The sequence below is a fragment of the Schistocerca cancellata genome, chromosome 2 (genome assembly GCF_023864275.1).
Source record: "Schistocerca cancellata isolate TAMUIC-IGC-003103 chromosome 2, iqSchCanc2.1, whole genome shotgun sequence".
NCBI classification, from domain to species: Eukaryota; Metazoa; Arthropoda; class Insecta; order Orthoptera; family Acrididae; genus Schistocerca; species Schistocerca cancellata.
The window spans coordinates 376,403,163-376,423,260 of NC_064627.1; positions in this window are offsets into that span (position 1 = coordinate 376,403,163).

Sequence of the window (20,098 nt, forward strand, 5' to 3'; positions counted from 1 at the left end):
TCACTGGCCTGAGAGGAGAGGCACGAAGTTTGAGGATTGGCAGTAGCATTGCGACAAGAGGTGGTCATGAGGTCCTTGCGGCCAAAACCACAAACTACACATGGAGGGCCTGTGCAGAGTGAAGATACCGGAGTACTTCACAGGGGGTCAGTGTCGACTACAAGAAGCAGGCCGACATCCCATTGGTTGGTTGGCAACGTTTGTGTCGGACGACTGCTTGTGGCCTGACTGCTCTCTTCTACCTTGCTTTCATCGGCACCACTCAGTAACTGCTACAATGCACCGTGGATCCATGGAACTCCTTGCTGATAAAGGGGAGTAACATTCTGTATTCCTCATGATGATTTGTGTCATTGTCTACCTGCCCTCCTAATTACTTTCTCGTTTGTACCTGACCCTCAGAGCTTTACTCGATCGGCTCTTTGGTCGTAAATATACGTCATAGTATTTTACTAAGGCACTAGTTGTCGTTTAAAAATGTGTCCCACTACCTTTCCTTATTATTCTCAGGTTTTTACCCAATGCTCAGAGTTTTACTTGTCAGCTCTTTGCTCGTAAATGTAAGCTGTAGTATTGTACGAAGACACCAGTTGTCGTTTGAAAATTTTCTCCGCTATTTTATTGCCTTTCCTTTCTGGTTTGTACCCGATCGTTAATGTTCTAATGAATCAGCTCTGTGGTCGTAAATACAGCAAGAACAATTGTACTAAGGCACAGGTTGTCATTAAACAAAACAGGGTCTTTTTAGATTTAGATGTTAATCGGTTCAATTCTTTGATTGTAATTGCATTAGTTTCAATCTGAATAATCTGTTGTACTAAGCTGTGCCTTGCTGTCTTTGAACGACCAGGTCATTATTGGTGTATTTTTAACTAGATCTTGTGGTTCTGCCGAGTGAGTTCTCTTGTAATACGTGTTCACAAGTAATGTTTAAGACATTCCTTCAGAACAATCTTAATAACTGACAATCAGTTTAACTTGGAAAATATTAACATCCAACTGTCATCAAGTCCTTAATCAAAATAATGTTGTCAAAAGGGATGGATTGGGATCCAGTCGCACCTTGGTTGCCGATTGAAATCAAGAAGTTGCTTGCTGTGAAGTAACCCTTATCATCGTCACATTCTTTCCTAATCTGTTTAACCTTTAAGCACAGGTGCGTATCTTAACCCCGAACCTCTAGACATACAGTTTTCAAATTAAAAGTTATGTCATCTCTTTTGAGTAATTGAATCACGCTTGTCATCAATGGTTTTCATATGTTGCAGAAGGGCATTTATTAAGAGAAACTGTGTCCAGCGCGGCAATAAACACCGCTGTTTCACCCGATAATGGGTAGTTGCTTTGATTTCTCTTGCAAAAGCTTATTCATTTTACAAATTTGTTTATTTTATAAAAAAAAGCAAACTTCACGGTTATATATTATTAAATAAACAGGCTGTGTGAAACGAAAGTTACATTCTTGCGTCTTCTCTCCCACGTTTTCCTTAATTCCAGTGAGTACTACGTCTGACAGTCTGTCATTGGAATTCCCTGACACAGCTAATAATTGAAAGTCGGGCTCAGAAAGACGAATACGGTCTTGCCAAATTTAATGTAAACAAATCTACAATGGATAAAAATTTGTTACGTGAAAGTACTGTAAAAAAGGCAAGATGGCTGAACATCAAAGACCTTTACCTCATTGTAGATATTGCTGCTCAGATCAAAGGCATCAATGGATTTCCTCACTAATCAAATTTTCGTGAGGCTCAATCAGTCCCCAACTGAGAATATATTGAGCATCTGGAACAGAAAATAATTTTTGATTTGTCACATACATAGACCTTCAGATGATCAACACACTCCGCAGTATTATTAAATTGCAAGAATTACCGTCTCTTCTCCTTTGTTTAACTTGGCTCACGTTGGATAGTGCCGTTTTTTGGCGTCTCCCGTCTCTCGTCTTTTTTTTTTTGTCGTCGTCGTGGTGCGCATGGCTCGTTGCAGCAATGTCCAGCATCTTGCAGTTTCTTGTCTAATTGGATCTCAGAGACATGACTGCTACGCAGATATTTTGTGAAAGGTGGCGTCACAAGCCTATCCTAGTTAAGAGACTTGATACGTGGTTCTCATTTAACATTTGTGAAGTCGTAACCCCGTGAGTGATGGATACTCACATATATTAAGAGAAGCCACATTGTTAGTTTTGTATCTTTGGCTTAAATGTTCATTATTATGTATCTTGTGAACATAGCTATCATTTGTAAAAGCTTTTTAACGCAAGGTTTTCTACAGAACAATCCAACCCAGAGATAGTAGCCTGATTTGACTGTAATCGATATTACACAGACAATTTACTGTAGCTCTGCGGAGCATCATATGACAGCGCATTAGTTATTTGTGGGAAAATCTCAGTTTATTAAAGTCACAGCTTATCTTAGTGGAAAATAACCTGCCTCTCGCTATTCTTTATGAAATCTATGCATATTACTTGAGTATTTGATTGAGTTTAGTTTCTTTCATTTACACAAGGACACAAGCCACACAATTTGTAAATGTAATGCTGAAATTTTTTTTCAGTATACGCTTATTTACGACAGCACAAAATCAATTCTCACACGAACCAACATGAACACCTCGAAACAAAGCGAACGAAAGACAGAGACTGAAATAAAAGATTGCAGGCCATTTATATTAGGGTCGCCTCACCACACAGTTCTAGCGTTGTAGGACAAAAATGATACTGAAGTTGTTACATTAATGTATAGATCTTCAAAAATGATTTTGAGACCTAGGTAAACTACAGATACGATTCTCTTCATCAAGTATAAAAATTTATGAGGGTAGAATTACAAAAAAAAAAAAAAAATTACAGTAATCAATACTGAGACAAAATTCCAATTAAGTTAATTCTGAAAACAGTGCATAAATTCCGAAAGCACCTAAATGCTATGTGGAAGACTATTATTCAAAAAGCAAATGATGTTTCAAAGTCTGAGCAGCTCTAAAATGCAAGAATAGTGGAGAAGATCGAGACTCACGATCCCAGTACAAAACATTTTCTACAAAAAGGAAACTCAGGTTGCGAAATAAAGCAGCAAATTTTGAGCTGCACCAAGGAAAAGCAGCGCAAAGCCTAAATGTGAGACTTACACAAAAAACAATCAAAGAACTACTAGGCTGGGACCAACTTCTCTCGGGATCTCTGTGGAGAAACGTTGCCCCGTGGTTGCGAACGCCAAGTGAAGTGTTCTGTCCACATTTCACCCTGCTCCTAAACGCCGCCGGTTGGAGGATGGATTAGCAAGTTATGCCACCGCGACAACCGAAAAGTTCTCGACTACTTCCAAAATGTAGGGTAAGTCCGAAGAATTTTCTCAACAAGCGTTTGTTGTATGTACACAAACTGACGAAACGCTAGCAGTGGACAAGCTCTCATGTTGATTGGCCTAAAATTACTATAACCACGAGATGCATCTCGTTTCCCACGCTGTGTACGGTAACATGGCGGTGGCTCATTACATGCGTATTCCTTTAGGGAAGTTCGTTGACACTTCTGGCTACCCGCCAGGGACCTCTCATAGTTCGCACAGCTCTGAAAAGGTGCTTTGCGGTACCGCGGCCTGGGGTCACCGTTACTTGCGGCGGCCTTCCCACACGGCTGCACCGTCTTTGGGATAGTTTGGGGAAACTTAGCGATGACCCCTACTCGACCACCCAGTTCCTAAAGCTTGCAGAGTACCCCTCTCCCCACGTTCAAGAAACGGGAAAATTTGCAAAACCACACTCCAGACTTCACAAGCCCTATTCCTCGATCCAGAAAATTTAGGGTAATACTACAGCAAAGAACTTATGTTTCGTCTCTTAGTTACTTGTTACTAACCAGTTCTGTCACATCTCATTAACTGAGGTGCCAAAACATTAACACCATTGCCCACTGCGTGGTAGTGTCTCGGACAAGTAATGCGATTCGGTAAAAATGAAGAAAAGGTGAACAGAGAATTATTCTAGTGCCAGAAGCGCCGCAGATGAGGAGACCTACTGACACAGAAACAGCGTAAACAAAGGTCCGGGGCCTGGAACTACCAGCTTGGAAACCGTGAATCTAGTCGGTTGTTCGAGTACTGTTGTCATGAGCTTCTATGAAAAGTGACTGGGTGACGATGAAAGCACCAGCGGTCTACAAGGTTTCGGACTTCCAAGTCTTATAGCAGAACATCGACATCGCAGTTTTACCGGCTCTATAACCAGGACAGACGGCGATCTGAACAAATCTGACGAGATGGTTACATAGGGGTTCCTAAGTAGGCTGCTTGTACGTGCTATTATGTTGATCTAACGATATCGTCAGTTGCAATGCACACGTGATCGTCGTTATTGGAATGGGGAGCCCTGGAAACGTGTCGCCTGCTCGGATGAATCACGTTTCTCGTTACACGGGGTCAATGATCTTGTCTGCATGCATCGTCATCCTGAAGAGTTGCCAGAAACGCACACAACGCCACGGATGCAGGCCACCGGGTGAACTAATATGCTACAAAGGATGCACAACAATCTGCTAACTCCTAAAACACAACACGTCACAACGCCTAACAAGGTGTAGGTAAATCGTCGGCATTCAAAGCAGGGGCAGTATAGGTCCTGTATGGTTTTCCGGGGAATCTTACACATTTCTCTGGAAAGTACACCACAAAGGGTCAATAATACTGAGATTTAGTGACTGTGGTAGTCTGGACATATGCTACACTTCGTGGTCGCGCTCATAGAACCAGCCCTGACCGATGCCAGTTATGTGAATAGGGACCTTGTCCTCTTGGAGCACAGCATCGCCATCGCTGAAGGAACATTATACATGGTTGTACACTAAACGTGACCGGGCCAAATATCTCACGAAATAAGCGTCAAACGAAAAACTACAAAGAACGACAGTTGTCTAGCTTGAAGGGGGAAACCAGATGGCGCTATGGTTGTCCCGCTAGATGGCGCTGTCATAGGTCACACGGATATCAACTGCGTTTTTTTTTAAATAGGAACCCCCATTTTTCTTACATATCCGTGTAGTACGTAAAGAAATATGAATGTTTTAGTTGGACCACTTTTTTCGCTGTATGATACATGGCGCTGCAATAGTCACAAACATACGGCTCACAGTTTTAGACGAACAGTTGCTAACAGGTAGGTTATCTTAATTAAAAATACAGAACGTACGTACGTTTGAAAAAATTAATGTCGGTGTTTCCAATGTGATAGATGTACCTTTGTGAACATATCATTTCTGAGAACGCATGTTGTTACAGTGTGATTACCTGTAAATACCACATTAATGCAATAAATGCTTAAAATGATGTCCGTCAACCTGAATTCATTTGACAATACGTGAAACGACATTCCTTTCAACAGCGAGTAGTTCACCTTCCGTAATGTTCGTACATCCATTGTCAATGCGCTGACCCATGTTGTCAGGCGTTGTCGGTGGATCACAATAGCAAATATCCTTCAACTTTCCCCACAGAAAGAAATCCGGGGACGTCAGATCCGTTGAAAGTGTGGGCCATGGAAAGGTGCTTCGACGACTAATCCACCTGGCATGAAATATGCTATTCAGTACCGCTTCTACCGCACGCGAGCTATGTGTCGGACATCCATCACGTTGGAAATACATCGCCATTCTGTCATGCAGTGAATCAGCTTGTACTAACATCGGTAGAACATTACGTAGGAAATCAGCATGCATTGCACCATTTAGATTGCCATCGATAAAATGGGGGCCAATTAACCTTCCTCCCATAATGCCACACCATACATTAACCCGCCAAGATCGTTGATGTTCCACTTGTCGCAGCCATCGTGGATTTTCCGTGCCCAATAATGCATATTATGCCGGTTTACGGTACCGCTATTGGTGAATGACGCTTCGTCGCTAAGTAGAACGCGTGCAAAAAATCTGTAATCGTCCCGTAATTTCTCTTGTGCCCAGTGGCAGAACTATACACGACGTTCAAAGTCGTCTTCATACAATATCTGATGCATAGTAATATGGTACGGGTGCAATCGATGTTGATGTAGTATTCTCAACAACGACGTTTTTGAGATTCCAGGTTCTCGCGCAGTTTGTCTGCTACTGATGTGAGGATTCGCCGCGACAGCAGCTAAAACACCTACTTGGCCAGCATCATTTGTTTGCAGGTCGTGATTCACGTTTCACATGTCGCTGAACACTTCCTGTTTGCTTAAATTACTTAACTATCCGGCGAACGGTCCGGACAATTGGATAATGTTCTCCGGGATACCGAGCTAATATCGTGATATGGCTGGTCAAATCATCACCAAATACCAGCGATGTTTGGATCTTAGCCTGAAGTTGGAAAGACTCAACCGACAAAACGACTTTCTTCTGATGCTCCATAGTCCGGGTTTTATGGCTGGGGCAGCACGTTTCTTCTTGCTGACATTTGTGTCAGTGATGTGTGGTTTAGAATTCCAACTCGCCCTACAGTTCGCAGCTCGTGGAGCACCCTTCGTGCTGCTTTTCTGCTGACAGTTCTGTAGTGACTTTTGCAGCTATCCTCCTCTTAATACGCGTACAGTCCTCTTCAATGACTGTCTGTCACGATTACTCAACACACAGTTCGCTAATGACGTATTTTCGCTTTCCTTGGATCTTCGAGACTGTGCATCTTGAAACACCAAACACATCAGCTAAGGTAATGGAAGCACCTACGATATGTGCACCAACAATTTACCCAAGTTGCAATCCACTAAGCTGTGAAATAATACACGTACCAACACACTAAACACAGTTCTGACCACGACTAACACTTGCAATGTATTAAGGAATTTTGCATAAGTGTACTTCGAGGTGAAATGCACAGCGCAACCTGCAGGCTTGAATACACTCTATGTTTATGTTGAAGCAAGAATTTCCTGTGGTATTTCAATATTTTTGTCAGACAGACATTTACCTCTTTGCAGTGATTTGTGGTACCGTATGAGCTGCGGACTATATGAACTTTATTGGGAATCACCTTAATCCCTTCGTGCTTTTTGTCTGTCCCGATGTCGATGGCATCTTTCAGAGTGACGACTGTTGTATCGAAAGACCAGAATCGTGTTGCAGATGTGTGAAGAGCACTGTGGTGAAGTTCCATCGATGTCTCGATCACCAAATTCAGACAGATGGAATACATCTTGGAAAACATCTTGGACGTTATCTTTTAGCAAGAGCAGGCATTGCTGGCGCCATGAGCGGCTATTAAAACTAAGGTTTTTGAAAACAGCGAAGTCGAACTTTGTAGTCTTTATTTACCAGTTTCGCTCTTCAGGTGAGCGCGAGCTTCTTCAGAACATACGTTGTAAAATACAGAAATTGAGATAATACGGAAAACTTATATTGACGTTACGTAAAGTATATATTCTATTCCCAGTATGATGACTTACGTTTACATTTCCTGACAGCATCAAGGATTGGATTTAAAGCTGGCTGACAGCTCTAGGGATTAAACTGGCTGTGCATAGCTTGCGTTTAAAGTACGTTTGGAGTACAGTGGTAAATGATGAAACTGACAGCGCCGAAGATGAAATTGACTGTAGAACAATACTTGTAACGTCTATGTTGTAATGTATACAAAGATACTTCGCAACTACAGAATACGATATTTACATTTTACTTACTCCTTTATGGGTGTATGTATAGACGCCTGACATCTATCCATACTTGCCTATGTTTCAAAAAATTCAAGTATATCTATAAAAATTAAAATATCTTATAAAATACATTACGAAAAAACAAATATTTAAAACTGCCTTTACATAAATACATTCAAAACTACTGTTTTCTAAAATAGTTCTGATAGGACAATACGGCAGGTATTACACTTTGGTTGCTTGTCAACAGCACTTCATCATATAACTGGAAGAACTCATGTAAATTAAATTCGTTTTGTTCCTTTAATAACGTTTGCAGGTTTTTCTTCTTTTGTACGGCAATTCTAGTTCTTTCAGAAGATTTAACAGAGGACCTTTACCTACAGCGTGGATAACAGGAAAGTGATGTAGAACTAAACTATACAGGAAAGTAGTAAACGAATGAAATACAATAGTACAGGAAAGAAAAGGTACATTACACTTACATACAAATGGGTTGCAACACACCGTGCAGCGAGATGTCTCCCAGGATAGAAAGCTGAAGTAGTCTCTCGAACTAGAAATTCCCTTAGACACGCAGTAATACACAAATAGAATGTACATGAGGGCAAATACAGGAATTCAAAAGTATGTAAACTGAAATGCTAAAATTGACAGAGCACGTTTATTGGAGAAAGCAGAGGAGCGTTTAATATACATTGTAAGGAACACCACAGTTTAACTTCAAATCATACAGCAATGGATGAACTTTTGAGAACAACTGAACGTACTTTATGTGAGATTTAAGACAGTATGAAAATTATCCACACCGCAAATAAAGGTCTTCTGTTAAATGTTTTGGAAAGATTGGAAATTTTCGCAGAACAGAAGAAAAACCCGCAAAATTTACTAACAGTACGATATGTTACAGGACATTTGTTTTATTCGTTTAATAATTAACACGGGTTCTTCCAGTTATTCGAAGGAGTGTGGTAGATAAGCAACGAAAATATGATACCTGGCATATTATCTTAGTCGAAATATTTTTAAAACCGTAGTTTTGAACGTATTTATGTAAATATTTATTTTTGAAGGACGTTTTAATCTTTATTCATATTTTTTGAAAGATAAACAGGTATTTACGGATAAGAGACGTCTATGAGCACACCCACAAAAGGGAAATGCAAATTTCGTTTTTTGTTGTTGTAAATTATGTTTGGAAAAACTGTATCATACACGTTACAAGTACTGCTGTACAGTCAATTTCATCTTCCGCGCTGTCAGTTTCATCATCTACCACTGCACTCTAAACGTACTTTAAATTTTTGTACAACTAGTTTAATTTTTAGAACTATCAGGTAACTTTAACCGCAATCTTTAATGGTGTCGGGGAACTTACGACGTAAGACACCATACTGGAAACAAAATGTTTACTTTATGTAATGTCAGCGTAAGTTTTTCGTATTATCTTTTCTTTTACGGTGCATATTCTGATGATGCTCTCGTTTATTTGAAGAGCGCAACTCGTAATTGAGAAATACGAATGTGTGAATTGTGGATGTTTTCGAAAACTTATTTTATATTTTGCCAGCTCCGTATCCATAAACAACTACCTCGTAATTTATGACAACTGCGTGACTTGTGAGGAGATATCTAGTGCCATATACTTTCGGCAACTTACCGAGGGTTTGTGGAATATATGCTACGCAGTGTTTCGCTTCAAAGCTGGAGCAATGCATTATTAAGCAGATTGTCATAACGTTTTTGAACCATCAATGCATGACTTATTAAGGAGCGGCTCGTGACGCTTGCGATTACCATGAAATTACATTTACAGCAAAAAAAACCTGACACTCTTACAAGTGACGGTGCACAAAACATCCGTCCAGTGGTTAGCTGATCTTGCGTCAGTTGCAACTTGGTCACAAGACGGACGGCTGGGTGGGACGGCTATTCAGTTCACGCTATTGTAACGCCCAACATGGTGTCTGTTTAGGACAGGAAGGTCTTTCCACTTCATGAAATTGTTTTTTTTTTTCGACATGTCGGGTCATTTTATCAAACGAACTGGCAGTTACCACTTAATGACTGGACAACTATTATTGAGAAAAGCATTTAAATAGCTGGTATAGACCAGATGAGCAGTGTCAGACCTGCTGCAGCTGGAGTGAGCTCAGTACTGATCAACGTGGTAAAGCGACTGAGTCTGTAAGTAGCACTCCCTGATAGTGCATCCGTCGTCACTACAATACTCGCAACTTGATGGATATCTTGATAAGTGGATATTCATCTTGATGTTGAAGCTCTCTATCCTGTCTGCGTTTACTTCCAAATAGTTGGCTTTTGAATAATTTCCACTTCAGCAAGCCAAATTTTCTCTACTTTTTTATTTAGACACGTTTCGCTAAAGTTGCAACATCATTAGTACCTTTTCCTTATTTTCTATCTTTTTAACACATGATCTGGTTTCATTATAGCTGGTTTTCTTTTACAGTTCGTTATTTTTACATTTTTCCTCATTACCTTTACTGTGAAACTATACTTTAAACTTGTCCTGTCTCACTGAGACGAAGATCGAAGATAACTTTCGGTATCTTCTCAACTTAACCATGTCTAATTTTCAAGATCGTATTGCACCTAATTCTCAGGAAGTAACGCGCCTGGATCCGTGAGTTTTGATGTGGCTTAGGCTCCTCATGTCAGGCATGTTTGATATTTAATACGAGTATATAATCAATATAAAATTACCTGGTGAAGAAACTATATGAAATCTTCAAGTAAATAAAAAGTCCCTAATGGTGCGTCAGAGACAGTCACAAGTGAGAGGAAGTGATTTAGTGATAAAAACTTCGAGAATCGCGTTCTGGAAAAATCAAACTAGATATTACCTTCTATTCTTTTAAGCCGCGGAAAAGTGTATAGGGCTCCTATCTTTTTTGTTCCGTCTGTTTTACCGTCTAAATCTAGATGATACGTTTTACTTAAATAGTATATTTTATTATCTGATAGTGTGTAAGTTATATGGGATGATTTATAGTTTTCTGTGGATGTTAATATTTCTTGAATGTATAACGCATTTTTAGACATTATTATTCATTGCAACACGTACATTTGCAAGCGTTGAACGCTAAAAATTTATGTGATGTACTTGTCTTTTACGTGCAATATAGCAGAAAGATACTGTGTACCTTTCATATCTTATGAAATACGACGAATTGAAGATGCTGTGAGGCTTGGAGGGAATCATGTTGTTTCGTCGCCCTATGTAGTTAATTCGGCTACGCATGATCACAGACCAGAAGGAGTATTAGCTCAATGGATATTGCTTGGATTACAGTAGACACTTTTTGTCACTGATTTATGACACAGTTGTATTACAAAAAATTCTCTGAACGTTTATTGCGTTCTTTCTACTGTAGATTCAGTAAGAGTTTTCTAGGAGAACTGAAACCAGTCACAATAAATAAAAAGGACGATAATGAAATTTACTTTATTTCTTTCTGCTGAAAACGTCTCAAGGAGTGACTGTAACTCTAAAATCATTGAAATTCGATCTTAGTTAGTAGCCCTTGTTACACAGTATTCGTGAATGGAACAGTAAAAGTACGACTGGTAGTGATATTTAAAATACACTGCTGCATACGCAGTGTGATTCAGCTGCTCCTACCGGTCGGTTTTATGCAACCAACACTACATCAGTAGTGGTATCCAGACAGGCGACAGCCACGTAACCAATATAATTTCGCTCTCAGGGCTTCAGGTGACTGATATCAAAAGGAATCATAATGTAAAACATACAAGTTAGGATTGGCCATGTGTTACACGGTATTCTTGACACAAGATGACTTATTTCTGCCACACTCATTCAAGTGTCTCCAAACTTTCTTTGTGTAATTGGTGATATAATAATATGGTTTTTGGTCGTCTCTGAAGTTTATTCCGTTTATAATACTTAATATGGTTCTGAAACGTGTGTTTCACCATCTGAAACAACGAAATTAATAGGAGATATCGAAATGGAAGGAGTGGAAATAACAGTGGTATGGCATATAACCAAATTAAGGAATTAACGTATGAATTACTGTGATAATGTGCTAAAGTAGTTTCATAAACAAAATTTGTCAAACAGATCTAGGATATCTTTGTATATTCTACAACATTTTGACAAGAAGCATTTCTACAAATCACCAGAGTGAACTGGCCAACGATGGTTTTCTGTCATGTGGGGTTGCATAAGACGATATTGGCAGGGGCACCTGAATCACCTTTTACACTTTACGGTTGATATCTGTACAAATGACTATGTGACTACAAAATGGAGTTGTCATTACGGCGGCCATCACGCGATCACCGAAATGCATGGCTTCAACAGTATAGCCACTGGTGCTATAGAGCAGGTGGGCAAGGAGTACCAGAGGGAAGGAAGGCACAATGGGAGGAGCGCAGGCCGCTTAGCGCCAAACAGCCGCAGCCACCGCCGCTGATGAAGTTCCCACGCGGAGAACATGACGCCATTGAGACGGCGGTGACTCATAGTTGCTGCGAGTTAAGTGTGTCGCTACGCCCTAAAGGCCGGCCCCGGCGACGGGGTGGGGGTGAGGACCTGTACTGGCGCGCTCGTTTAGGCCGCCGTATTGCATTACCGGCGCCCGGCCCGCCCGCTATCGGATTATGCGGCCGAATGGCGCGATATTCCAGCCCCCGGCTGGCCCGGTAATGATCAAAGAGGCCATCCCGCCCGGCTCCGCTCCCTGCCACCCCTGCCTACGCCATTCGCCGGCCCTGTGCTGGCCGACACCCTACGTTCTTTCACCGGCGCACGGACAGGCGCCCCACCAAAGGCGCGAATTATTAACTGTTCAGGCGAAGGTCGTAGCATGGAGGGCGACTTAAGTGATGCGATACAGACGCTATTAACGACCTTGTGTGAGAGCATGTTTTGTCTGATCTTTATGCGGCTTTTGCCGGTCGGTGTGGCCGTGTGGTTCTAGCCGCATCAGTTTGGAACCGCGTGACCGCTAGAGTCGCAGATTCGAATCCTGCCTTTTAGTTAGGTTTAAGTAGTTCTAAGTTCTAGGGTACTGATGACTACAGATGTTAAGTCCTATAGTGCTCAGAGGCATTTAATGCGGCTTTTAAAGTGGGTACGGCTAATTACTGGCCTATCATGGCCGTTTCTCACTACTATGACGACCTCCTGGGTGTGTAGTACACAGCGCACTCGTCTGATATAGATATGGCGGTGTAAACTGTCATTGTGTGCATATTGTATCCCACATAGACAGGGCAGAAAATATCTAAGTTTAGGTGACCATACACACTGGTAACCCAGAACACTCTGACAACCACCTTCCTTGAAACTGAACTCAATGTGGTGGCGTTGCGGGCACATGATGTGCTAGGAAAAGTATATAACCAGAGCAGAGACGAATGGGAATGATTCTATCTACGACAGGGGCTGAAAATGGAGAAATTCTCTCACATAAGCAACTCTGACAAACGGCAGATTATTAAAGCCCAGCCACTGTGAAAGGCATCTCGGAAATGGTAGAGTTGGGTGGCAGTTCACATGCTACATTCTTGAGCATCTGGCCTGTAAGAAGCGTTGTGACGCAATTTAGAATGTACTGAATGGTTGCCTGTGACGCGATTCTGCTGGCTGGGTGGATGGCGTGGTGGCCGAGAAACGGAATGGCTAGTGCCATGTGACTGTCAAATCTGCCTATTACCAGGATGTGACGTTATGTCTACCAGCTGCAGTCACAAAGGAGTGATTAGCTTCGTACACATAACCGTTGCTATTACAACAGCGCGCAATACGCCGGGAGAAAAGGACGGATCTGTGGATTTCCTATGGAGATAGTGTGTGAAAAGAGTCACTGCATGAAGAAAATTCTTCTAACGACAGTTTTGGTTCAAATGGCTCTGAGCACTATGGGACTTAACAGCTGTGGTCATCAGTCCCCTAGAACGTAGAACTACTTAAACCTAACTAACCTATGGACATCACACACATCCATGCCCGAGGCAGGATTCGAACCTGCGACCGTAGCAGTCACACGGTTCCGGACTGCGCGCCTAGAACCGCGAGACCACCGCGGCCGGCTTAACGACAGTTTTGTAAATAATTAATAACGTTCATAAATTTTAGTTCACCTATGAGATTGTTGTGCTCGCCGATGCAATTTGACTGAGTAAGTTACATGTTATATTATTTAACTAGTTACACTGACAGTATATATAGGTTTAAGTAGTTCTAAGTTCTAGGGGACTGATGACCATAGATGTTAAGTCCCATAGTGCTCAGAGCCATTTTAACCATTTTTTGTAACTGTTTATATAATAGAACATGTAACTGACTCAGTCAAATTGTATATATATATATATATATATATATACGTGCTGGCAGTGTAATGTTGTTGGATTTATTTCGTAAGGTTATGTGATTAATTGAAATTTTTAGCTAATTTTTATTATCTTGGGTAGCTTTTCCATTAATTTAAAAATGGTTTGAGCTTAAAAAGTCAGTCTGCAAAAACGAAAAGAATTGCTTAGTTCCTGTAAGAACGAGATGCCTTATATTTATATATGGTACAATAATTATTGAAGACACAGAGAGCATAAACTGAATTTGACAACTGCATTAAAAATACGCATTTCCTTAACTTTAATACGTGGGAAATCAGCTACACGTACACTCGAGTGCGATATGCCATTTTATTCTGATTTTAGTGCGCATCTAATGTAGCAGCCAGATTTAAAATTGCATTATTGCATAACGAATTGTAAAATAAAGCTCGCGGTTGCGCTAAGTCGTTAAGTGACGTAGATGCTAGGAATTTAAGGAAGGGAGGGTGCCATCTTGACTCTTTCGCACTACTCTGGGCGTAGTAGTAGAAGCAACACCCATGTCGGTTTGAGCGGTGGTATAGCTGCTCGTATTTTGGACTTGGAAAGTTTTTCCTAGACGACAGTCTCGATACCTATAGATACTTCAAAGTAGTTCAGTGGGACTTGTAAAAATCTGCAATGATCAGGACTCTGAATTTATTCTGTGAGTAATTCAGTGGAACTTGTATTTATCGCGACTTAATGGAGACTGGACAGTAACTATTTGCACTGATTCTATTACTCATTTAGTTAGTGAGACTCGGTTGATTGGAATGCTAGTCAAAACTTATGCTCTTTACATCGCATGTTTTATCAGTTTTGCATTTCACTGCGACAGTGCTGATTTATTTCGAACAATTTAAGGAGTAAACATTGGCCGTTTCTTTTTGTTACTCTAATTATATTGTGTATTAGGCAACAACTACATTGGTGGCTCTAACTAACTTCTGTTCGCTAACTGAATGGTCGAGTCGAATTACCAGTCTTCATTCAGTATGTGCAATAAACATTTTATTGAATTTTACCAATCTGTAGATGGGCAGAAATTTATTTAGATCGCAACACCGACCTTCAACCCAGAGGTATTCAAATATGATTAATATATCAGGAACTAATTCGTTGTTTTTATTATCTAAAGCAACATAAATCTAAGTTTACTCATCATACACTAGGCAAAGAGAACAACATCACCGTCGTAGCAACAAAGGGTTTATATTGTATGGTTGAGGGCAGTGAAGTTACGAGTTGGCGACAAGGCATTGGATGGTTCGTATACGCTCATCGAAGACTGTGGATGTCGGCGGCTTCCTCATTCTGTAAATCAGGGTATTTTGCAGTCTGTGTCAGGTCTGATGACAGGGTACAGTGCTGACGCTGGTATGTTTCGGAGCACAATGTTCAACGCACATTGCTGAACACGGGCCTTCACAGTTGACGACAACTACATGTTCCCATGTTAACACAACGACGACATCAGGTGAGACTGCAGTGGGCGCAGGGCCGTTGAGATTGGACTGGAATCAGTGTGCCGACTGGTCGGATGAGTCACATCTCACGTTACGTCATTTCAATAGTCGTGTTCGGAAACGCCGTCATCCAAGCGAATGCCTGCATCAAACGTATACTGCAATGCGGACGCCCTGACCTGGGCATGGTGCCTGTAATACTAATATAGACTATGTGATCATTACTGCTGCCTTTTCCTGCCTGTCTCTTAGACCGGCACAGAAAGACACGTGTCATTAGAGTTGAGAAATGCGAAAGCATGATTTTGGTAAAACAGTCCAGTTTCTTGCTATTTTCAGAAGACAAAAAATAAGAAGGTAAGCTTACAGTTTTTACTTTTATTTGAATACGTTATTAAAACATTAAATATATTCTATCATTGTGCTAATCTGATTTCTAAACATTACAGTTTAACATACGGAATCAGATCGCATTAATAAAGTAAGTAATGACAGATTGGTGTAATGATTCGCTGAAAGAGAACAGAAGTGCACACACGGCAAAATGAAACTGAAACAAGTGAAGAAGAAAGTAAGGAATGAGAGAAAACAATAGTATGGACTGAAGTGAAAGAATGTAGAAGTTGTACATAGGTGCGTTACCAAACAGCCACAGAAGAATTAAAAGAAAATCAGAAATGAAAAAACTGAGTCACCGGAGATACCGGATGGTTCAAACACTTTTGATGAAATCGATGACGATGATTACGATGATGGCGCAATTTAATCACTAACAGGACGTAGTAAAGAACATGGACGTCGTAAAGAACGTAATGAGTGAAGTTGCATCTGTGGAGAAATAGGTTAAGACAAGAAAAACTGTGTACACGTACGTTGGGTTCTCTGCTTGGAATCATGCTTCATGCGCTGAAGGAAAGACACACAAAGATTATCTCTGTGATGCCTACTCACCCAAGAAACTATTATTTTAAAAGTTGCTGGAATGTGAAATTGAAGTGAATACACAGTCAATTATTCAATTAAAACAGATTTCCATATCCTGATTTCCTAACAGAAAGTTGCACAAAATTCAAGTGGCAGCTATTTTCACACACATGTATTTGATATAACCTTCCTTCCACAAACGCAGAAATTCGCAACCACTAGGGGTAACTAGCCCATCAGGAGGAGACTGTGAGCAATTCTGCCTTAGATATATTTGTTGTTAGCTTATTTATACTATTTCTTGTTATTTTGATTGATTTAGTACAGTAAAAGTTGTGAAACTCCAGTTACGTTACATGCACTTCCGTTTAGGTTACTTGCTCTATTATGAATTTGTCAAAACAGTAATTTGAGTGCACACTGTTCCCCCGTTTTCCTTAAGAATGATTATAATTGGTACATACAATTTTGCTAATTATCACGTCTGATTGGCTTCTCAATATGATTTGCTATTCGGTGAAATTTTAAATCGCATTTTGTCAGGAGAAACAAAGGGTTGCATTACACGATCCCTGGACCTATGTTTTCACTACTATCTCAAAACACAATGTGTTGAAACCTTTCCATTGAGCTTTCAACCTCTTATTGCGATCGATAACCGCAATCATGTTCTAGTCTTGCAAAGGAGATTAATGCCTAAGCTTCAATTACACAGAAAAGTCAAACACAACGACATTAGTTAACATTTTGTCTCTGTGAAACGTCAATAAACGAGGAAAGAAGATTCGGTTCGAATGTTCCGTCGATGACTAGGTCTTTACGAGCGCTTCTTCATTCAGTTCTAAATTTCGTATAGCGATGTAACACTAGCAATGACGAGGAATATGAAATCGTGCTCCATAAACGGTCGATGTAAGTGACCTCTTTAGTGCCTGAATAAGACTTCCTTACAATTCTTCATGTAACTGTCTAGCACCTGTAAGTGCCATGGCTGGATTTATGTAGTATTTTTACCATAAATCACTCCAGACAGATATTCCTAGATTGTCTGTTTCCAGTGGCCAATATCCGATTACACAGCGAAACGAATGTGACCTTTTAATATATTTACAAACGCTACATTACGTTTATCTGTACAAAAAACTATGCATGTTAAACTAAGGGAGTGAGATACAAATTCGTTGAGTCTCCGCTATTTTTATGAAAGTTTGATCTGTAGAACTGAATTTTGCAGATGGTTCGTTCGTCGTTCGTCATGACCTAAATTTTCAAACAATAAAAGGTAGTTTTGTTATAATATGATAGATACTTACGATTTCAAAATAAAAGTATATGATATTATCCACCTACTTTCATGCCAGTTGTCTTACATTTTCTGTGCCACCTGTCATTGTGAGATAAAGTCTTTAGTTCCTGTCTCACTTATACAAATTTTGCCCTATAATAGAAATATTTATTGAGGGAGAACCACATCTTATTCGCATTTATATAATATATTTTGGAGGGATAACACCACCAAGTCAGATGAGAGAAAACAGCAAGTTTTATCTTCTGAGACATTGTAAAACAGACTTCTAAAGAAATTTGGAGGTCGAGTGGATAAGAGGTAATAGCATCTAGTTTCACATAACTATTTTCACCAAAAAGACTTCGTTGTAATCATTACCAATTAATTATGATATAGATCAAAGTGAGTCGAGAACTTACAAAACTCATTGCCTCAGCAAAAACAAATTCAGATTTGCTGTCCATGCAAGGAATATAGCTTACTCACCATAATTGTACGAGGAACATTCTGGAAACGGTTAGGTTTTATTCAGGGTTCCAATACACCATATCATTCCCCATTCTTCTGGCTACAAAAGAATGTTTTTCAGCATAATCTCCGTTCAATGCTACGGCCTTATTCCACATTAATGGTAAGTCCTGTATGTTTGCATGGTACCACATTAATGATGACGTAGGACCCAACGTCTTGCTCCATCTGTAATAGATGTTCTACAAAAAATTATTACGATCAGCCTCGTAACGCACAAGCAGTTACACACGAATGGTGTTTCGTCCCCAACTGGTGGGCTAGTGTGTCAGCACTACCAAGAGTGACGTCCAGGTATGCAGCGAGATGTTTGATTGTGATCCGGCGATCACTCGAATGAGAATGTCCGCTCGCTCCAACACTGCAGGATTCTCGGATATGTGCGGCCGGTGATCGGCGTGAGATCGGACAAGTTTGCGAGACCTGCACATATTACCGCAACATATCAGAACTTTGTGGACTATGGGGCCTTCAGTGGGAGTATTCCACTATGTCTCACAACACATTTCGCATTTTTCAACCAAAACTTGGCGAGAAAAATGTGTTGCATTACTTATTGAACGCCCCTCGTATTATAACACAGGAAACGATGTGGAATGTAACTTACTGTGTGATAATACTGTGGTACTGGGATTACCAGATCAAATTGAAAAAATAACAGAATATTTACCGGCGAAACTAATTGCTGAGCTGAGGGATGAGGGTGAACAAAGTGAAACACTTTAGTAAACATAAAAATCATGTTTATTAGCTCTCACGAAAGTTTTGTTACCTTTATGTTTTGTTAAAAGTCATTGCATGCTACAAACTTCAAATTACAATGAATGCATGATTCTGCTTTTGTTTCTATCCTCAGACCATGTGACTAAAGACTCTTTCCATCTAGGCACTGGTGCATTGAACTGCCATTATCCTTTTGATAGTTTTTCTTATGTTAAGCGCTTCTCCGTTTAAAAGCGTTTGGCGGGAAAATGAGATGTTATACGTAGAAGCTTGACTTTCGAATTGTTCCATAGTGGAAACTAACGCTGCACGCCAGAGATACTTCTATTCGACTTCTCTCGTATGAGCTTTCGCTTATGGTTACGTGGACATGCCGGCTCTGGGTTTTATGTTAATCAATTTCTGTAGCGCGCTCCTCGTTTATTTTCGTAGGAAGATTGCTTTGCTCTTAAGCAGTTGTTCAGTGGTATATCATATAGATTTCAGTGTTGAAAATATAGATGTATATCAGTTTTTTATTGATAATCAACCAATAATTTCACAAAATTCAGGTGATAAGTACTAAAAATCATCCTGATGCTGCAACTAGAAAACATTGTCTACTTATTTTCGGAGAGAAGATGATAGCACATCACAAATTAGATTAAATCATTTTATGCACGTAAGAACAACTATATTTCTTCGTAGTTAAAAAAAACGTCATTTTCTTGCTCCATTGTATCTTACCTCGTCCAGACGCGTTTCGGGTTTAATTTCAAGCCATGTTTAGTGGAATCTCCATTTATTCCAGTTTTCTCTGGTGTCTGCATTCCCTTTCATACGGTCACATGCTGGAGGTCGCACTATAACTTCATTTACGAAAACTAAGCAAATTTTCACGTTACGAACATCCTTCTTCACAATTTCCACGCTCTTTGTGCTAACTGCTGTGGATCACTATATCTCACCTGTAGATAAACCTAATGATGTATGCCAAAAACTAACATCTGTTCATTTCTGTTCTGTTTCCTCTCTCAAATATTTGTGTGTTTGTGTGTGTGTGTGTGTGCGTGCGAGTGAGAGAGAGAGAGAGAGAGAGAGAGAGAGAGAAAGAGAGCGAAAGTGTAGAGTGTATGTGGTTAGCCAGGGCAAGCTGTGGAAAGTTGAACGGCAGTGTGACAACTGTTAGAGAGTG